A 7,382-nucleotide genomic window follows, 5' to 3' on the forward strand; every position below is an offset into this window, starting at 1 on the left:
CTTGTGTTTTCTAAAATTATATCTATGTTGTTATTCTTAAATGTAGTATTTAGATTTATTTACACCTGTTATTAAGACAGCTTCATTTTGGTGAGTGAAAACCAAGCTGGCCATTTAGCAAACTTGATCATTTCACAAACCTGATTTCAACGGCTCAAGCTCAACTGTACGTGAGTACAATGTTAATTTTATTTAGCATCAACAATTATTTTTGTTATTCCCAACCAATTTTGAACAGTCAATAGTGTCTTTTTATGTCTCACACACAAGACAGAATGAGAAAGTGTAGGCAGAATTTGAGCCGCTTGTCTTTTAGCACTTCACAGGCGCCACAGCCCTATCCTGGACATTAAGCAGTGAGCAGAGGAGAGGCATGTCCCTCAGACAGCACCCCTTGCCTACAAGTGGCCACAGGGGCCACTGTGTCACTGAGAACCAAGACAGCCATTACTATCTAACCCCACCCTACATTAGGCAGTGCTCAGCTAATTGTGAGCATGACCCAGGCTTGAACCCTTTATCATAGAGCTCAACTTGCAGGCAGGGCCTTAACCAGCTAAGCCACCTGGCCGGTCAGGTGAGTAGCCAATATGAAGTGTTGTAGAAGCTAATCCATCACATTTTAATGATCAAATCTAATTTAACTCTTGCCAGGTGTTCCTCGCTACAAATCCTACACAAGTGAAAAGGTTATTTTTTAACTTCTAATCTGCGAATTGTAGAGGTAGGAGATCACCACAGAATCATGTTTCTTTATAAAGAAGGAAAAGCGTCGAGTGAAAAAAAATTAGTCTTGCTTAGCACTTTATAGTGTACAATATACAAGGTGTCTGTTCCTGTATAAGATGGATTTCAAACAGTATGAGATAAAAATCATTACCACTCATTGGTGCTTACCATTATTTAATGTTCCTTACATATATCACTCTGTCTGAGGGAGAAATTCAAATAAATTTAAACAGCTGTGAGATGAAGTGCAAAATCGTCGGTGAATTCCTGTAAATCTTGTTTTCCTTCATTTGTGGTATGTTTTTCAGGGGTCGCAAATCCAGCAGATCTCCTAGATCATCCTTAAATAAAAAAATCATACAAATCTGGAACACATCTGAGTTTTGATCAGTCTTGGAAGTTATTTAGTTTAGCGAGATCAGACATGCCCAACTGCCCAACAGAAAGGGCATCTTTTTCAGGATTTTAGCTGGACTGCTGTGGGAAAATGAGCTTTGTTGTGCATTGTTGGCTCTGATGGAAGCAAAAACCTAGAGACTGTGTCCATTGTATGTGTGAAACATGCATTTTATTCAAAGCAGTTGCCTGTTATAGACAACAAGCCTCTTAGTCAACAACTGGAATTCACTGAATACCCTCTGACAACAACGAACACCTCTTCCACGCCTAAAACTGATTACTGTACATTCTTCAAATTCCTATTACAGTGTCACTTACTGAGTGGAGGACGTGATGATGTTTTCTTGTTCTATGGGTAAGAGTGACAGTCACTGTGGCTAAGTCTGTCTTACTCCAATCTTCTCCACTTGCCTCACCTTAACATGTTACTTCTTGGGTTTTCTTTACTTGTTTCCCCATCAGTTGTGATTGACTGAGCCTGGGTGCTTGCTTTTATTTCTTTTAGATGAATAATGAATACCTGTTAATACATGGATTTGCACATAAAAGCATATGTCATTATAAGACTTCAACCCCTTCTTCCCTGTAGGTATACTGTATTTTCCTTTTTTTACTATTATAAATTAATTATATACTGTATATAAAATTGACAGACCCTAGAACAAAATTGTATCCAACTCCTCTCACAGCACACACACACATTTCTGAATACAGCTGTTATGCTGTGTTAAACAATCTAAGTTTTTAAAATGACATGGTCACTCTTACACAGGTAATACCTTACACACCTAATCATGACATAAAAGTTTCAATTTTAAAATAATGTTTTAAGATTGAGTGCTTTGCTAAGCCTAAGTATATTTGTCTTTTGGGCACAAAAAATAATGTCATACCAAAGAAAATACAGTGGCTCAATGCCATGATACATAATAATAGTACAAATGAGATTTCCGTTAAGGTACGATTTTCTAAATTCATTTTAGAATATAATGAGGTTATAATACAATCCATGAGTTAATCTATTCTGTTAATTAATTTCACCCTCTGGAGGTGCCAAAGAATTCACTTCCCACTGTCGTAGTTCAATCATTATCTGTGGATTGGAGAAGTGTTTTAAGTTGCACAAAAACTGACAATGCTCTTCCATTAGCTAAAAACTGCTGCTATTTGGAAACAAACAGACATGCTTTGAATAAATTGGTATTGATTTTTTGGTTACCTCCTATCATAGAGTAAACAGGTATTTGATGTTTGGTCTGGCCCGGGAAAAAAAGTTATCACAACAGTTCATTGTTCAGTGAAGTGAAAAAAGTATTTTATCTTAAAAGACTGAGAACTCATCTTATCTTTTCTTGCTTTCTAGAACATGTGTAAACAACAGAAAATACCAACATTAATTGCTGGTTAAGGAGTTAAAATGGTCAATGTAAGTAGAAGAAACTTTGGGCCTTAGAATCTGCAGCATTCATGTGCAACTCCAGTTGTGCTCCAGAAAGTGGAATTATGGAAAAGGGCTTTTAATTTTAAATAAGTAAATACTCTTCAGTAAATATTTCTGCAATATATGTAAAAATCCTCCCCAAAAACAGTTTTATATGTTATGTTTTTTATATATTTATATTTGTTATATTCTCAGTTCAGGCCAGGTACAATGCAATATTTAAAGTATGCAATGCAATTTTAACTAAAGCAAAACAAACTTCTGTTCTGTTGTTCCTGTAGAAATTTCACAGTGTATACCTTAATAGCAGATAGATGCACAGATTTAATATTTTCATTTTATTCAAAATATACAGTAAGTATCAAGTATATGGTTAGCAGAAGCTCTGTCCTAGGCAAACTACAATCCATATACAATTACAAAATATACATGTGCACACACAACAATAAGGCAAGAACATGCTTAAACAAATATGTTTAAATATCAAATTAGGAGAACCCGGAAGTACAAAGCAAGAACTGGGCAAAATGAAATTAACATGAAATAGAAATGCCCTGGCTTTAAATACATTGGAATTACCTTTGTGAGATTTAGCTATCACTCCACACGAAATAAAACTAACACAGATTATTTAAAAAAAAAGTAAAGGGTGAAATACTTATAACACTAATAACTCTGGACACCTATCTTTGTTATTATTATTATTATTATTATTATTATTATTATTATTATTATTATTATTATTATTACATGGGGACTTGGTTACTGTTCAAAACAAAAGTAGACAAAAATCTCATAAAATACTGAAGACGTTGTCCCTTTAAAGACTTCAGTTAAAAGGTCTGGATACCTGCATTACTGACCAATGCACATTTGCTTCAATCAACCACAAAGAGAAAATAATTATTTAGGTGTCTTCACTAGGTTGCTGTTTTGGATTGCTGTTTATTTGGATTCAGCTTTTGCTGTTAAACACAATTTTATGTTAAACCATATTATTTCTGCTATTAGACCACAAACTTAGTATTGACTATTATAGTCAAATGTGCCACAATCTCAAGTAGGACAAAGTATACAGTATATTGAACTGACATCTGCTGGCAGAAATCGGAACAAAGCATTAATCCTTTCTCTGTTGTCGTTATTTATTCACAGACTTCTTGATAGCTGCATCTGGTTGCTGCAGAAACCATTAAAAGGCATAATTCTAAAAAACAGCCATACCTGCACCAATAGATAAGTGACAGGGTTTCCAATACTTACCATACATTAGGCTGTAGTCCTTCAAGTTTTCATTCCCATGCAACATTTAGCAATCTAATTTAATTCATTTTTGGCTTAATCGGAAGAGTTTAACAGAATTTCCCAGGTCTTCAGGTGCTGTTGATTTAAAGAGACTTATAAAACGTGCAGGAATGTATCCCTTCGGGACAGTAGCTGGCAAACTAGACTTCATCAGACAGAGAGGCATTTAATAATTTACTGCAGGAGAAAGGTTCGCTCAAATCAGTTTTCATACAGATAACTCTCAATAATTTTTCATAAGGTTAGACCAGTGATTCTCAGCCCTTATCCTGAAGGTTCCTTCTGTCTGCTGGTTTTCATTCCAATCGAACCTTTAATTCTCAGTTGTAAATTGTACATATAAAATATCAGCTTGCTTGTTTAGAATTTTTTCTGCACTCAGATCTTGGTTTCAAAATAAAGTACTTCTTGCACTTCATTCCAACAACATTATGATTCATGAACTTTATGCAGTCTCTCATCAACTTGCTAATTAAGAATTTTCTCCCTTATCTCTGACTAAAAAACTCTTAAAAGGTGTCTAGTTTGTGACGAACAGACACAGGTGGGAAATACACTGTATCAGATACTCCCATAGCAAGTGTTTTGCCTTCTGTCTAATTTAATACAATTAAGTCGTGTTGGTCACATTTCAGCTAACACACTGGAAGGAGGGCAGTTATTAGTAAAAGGATGAAACCTTACAATTACAAATCCCATTCATGTTTTAAGACCTGAAATCAAATTTTAAAATAGTCCACAAATAGGAAAACAATTTGCTGGAGCAAAAAACAGAACTGAGATCCACTGAATTAGAAAATTACATCTATATGTATCCAGCAAAATAAAAACTGTGTACATTTTTTTACAGTCCCTCTACAACAAATCACATTCATGATAGTGAGTAGTTTGTGGATATCAGTTACAACTCCAGTTTTCAACACCAGTTTTCTATATTTTATTTGAAAATAAATGCACTGTATACTACACAATACTTTTTAAAATAAATATATACATAACTATAGTAGTTCAGGTGGGTACTTTTATCATACCTGAAGGCTCCACGGCCGAAACGTTGTGTTTTCTTTCTTCTTTTTTTTAGCATGAAATAAACCTTACTTGTTCCTATATATAGCTATGCTAACTATACTTGTTGCATTCACACTTTGTTCTTTATCCCAGGTTCAAAACATTCATTTTTTCTTTGCTTTTGCTGTTTTGCCTTTATAATTAAGTAATTTAATATATTTTTTGGAAAAAAAAGTTAATCTGTCTTTGAGAAAAATGAAGGGCCATTCTACTGTAGGTCTGTATAGCTTCTGATAATTACCTATGACCCCCTTGTGTGTCTGAACCACATTTAGTTTTTGCTGGGCTGTCATGAACATGAGCATGACATGAACGTCTACAGATACGACTGACTGCGAGAATGTCCAGCCCATATTTGGTGAAGCTCTGTTTTAAAAGCTGAGTGTTAGAACTTTGTAATATATATGAAATCATAAGCACCAGAACAGCCAAATAAATACAAATTCTTCATTGATAAGGAATTATTTCTATCATAGATCATTCCAGTCACTTACATTACAGCAAAATTATTTATAAAAGCTGGTTCTGGCATTTTTTCAAAGAGCATTATTTTATATCCAAGAAGTCCTGTGGGAAAATGAAGAAATGGTCATAGCTTTAAACTTGTGGTTTTGTTCTGGTAGTGGTGAAGATCTTATCTAGGAGTGTTTCATTAACAAATGTTCCTAAATTATGTGCTGTTCTTCAGATATCCATATCTCTCTGCAGCTTTTCAGTGAGGTACTGAGATTCCTCTAGGGTACTCACACAGTGAACTGCCATCACTTTCAGAATTGAAAAAGGGAGGCATCTCTTTACACAAAGTGAGCTGGATGTGTTTTATCTTAAACAGTTTTATTCAGCAGAGCCGCTGTTGCTTAATATTTCTACTGGATAATGTAGTGAATAATTATTTATAATCATGATATCGTTTGTTTTTTGCAGTGACTATGTCCGATAGTGTGACTATTTAAATTTGTTAATAATAGATCAGAATTTGCAATGAATCTCCTAAACAAATCAGTACGGCTAAACAACCGTTCATTCACTGAGCAGCTCATCAGTATTAGAAATATACTGAACATAGTAAGCCCTTATATTCATCACAACAAGGGTGTAATCCATAATTTGTGAAAGAATTTGTTTCACAAACTGTTAACAAATTGAAGAGCAATTTTAATATCTCACTCTGAATGACTATTTTCTGGTGAACAAGGAATCATATGACAGTCCTGTGTATAATGAGCCTGTTAAAGTGATGTCATTCCCTTAGGTTGTTTAGACAGGTGAAATCTCATGGGAATGGGAACTAATCTCTGTTTGATAACTGAGTTAACCTGAGATGGCTGGTCAAATCTGGGATCTCAACCACACTCAATGAAAAAATGGGATTCAGGAAACGGATACATTCTTTTAAGGAACGTGAGGTTTTTGGATTCCTGCTGAAATGGGGTGAGCTAACCTCAATCTGGACCCCTTTTTTATTATTTTGCCTGATTACTATTAGTTGTGTCAAATTAATTAAGGAAATAAAAGACTGGCAGGTTCGTAGAAACAAAAAACAACACCTTCAGCGCTACTGTAGGTGTCGAAACTTTCTCTTATTCTGAAGGTGAGGTTAGAAGAGACATGAAACAGGTCTTTTTAGGGGGATATAAGCAGGCTGAGTTCAGAAACACGGACGTATTCATGTCCATTTTATCACGTCCTTCCTCCTCCACAGTTGGGTGCCCAGATTAAATCAAAATCTTGGCCCAACTGCCACGATCATAAATTCCTAACCCTTGCTTCTCATTTTATACCTGTAAAAAAATATATCTGACAATTAGAAACCTGGGTTTATAGTTACTGGAGCTAGGAATATGGTGCATCTGTGGGCCCAAGACATTCTACAGTTGCTGAATGAAGGTAAATAAACCCCCATAAAAGACTTTATTTCTTTATTTCCAAAAATCCATACAAAGCCACTAGCATATGTAAGGTTTCTGCTTAGTAAACACAAACACAAAAAACATTATTTTGTCTTCATAAATCTTAGTAGTTAAATGTACTATTAACTGCCCAGTTTCAGATTACAGTTAAGTAACCTGTCTAAGTCACCTCATGCTATTATGGGTTTGTATTCACTAGAACTTTTAGGGTTAGCTGAAAAGTTGTTGGAGGTCATTCACTTTCTTTGAAGTTTTCCAGGCCAAAGCACTAAAAATTTGTCAATGAGTGAAGAGTTAATTGTGAAACAGACAAGGCTACATTTCAACTGCAGCAATACCAGACCAAGGATGTATATGACAGGCATGCTTCTTCTTATCAAAACACTTCTCTTTCTGGAAAAACATTCAGCCCGGTTTTCTAAATGTATTCACATTTGATTTAAAGAAGAAAAAGAAATGTCACAGATGTGAATTTGAAAAATTTTAAGGCCAGTCTTGAAAGCCACTGTGCACAGAACGAATAATAAAGG

The sequence above is a fragment of the Lepisosteus oculatus genome, chromosome 7, assembly GCF_040954835.1.
Source record: "Lepisosteus oculatus isolate fLepOcu1 chromosome 7, fLepOcu1.hap2, whole genome shotgun sequence".
Lineage (NCBI taxonomy): Eukaryota > Metazoa > Chordata > Actinopteri > Semionotiformes > Lepisosteidae > Lepisosteus > Lepisosteus oculatus.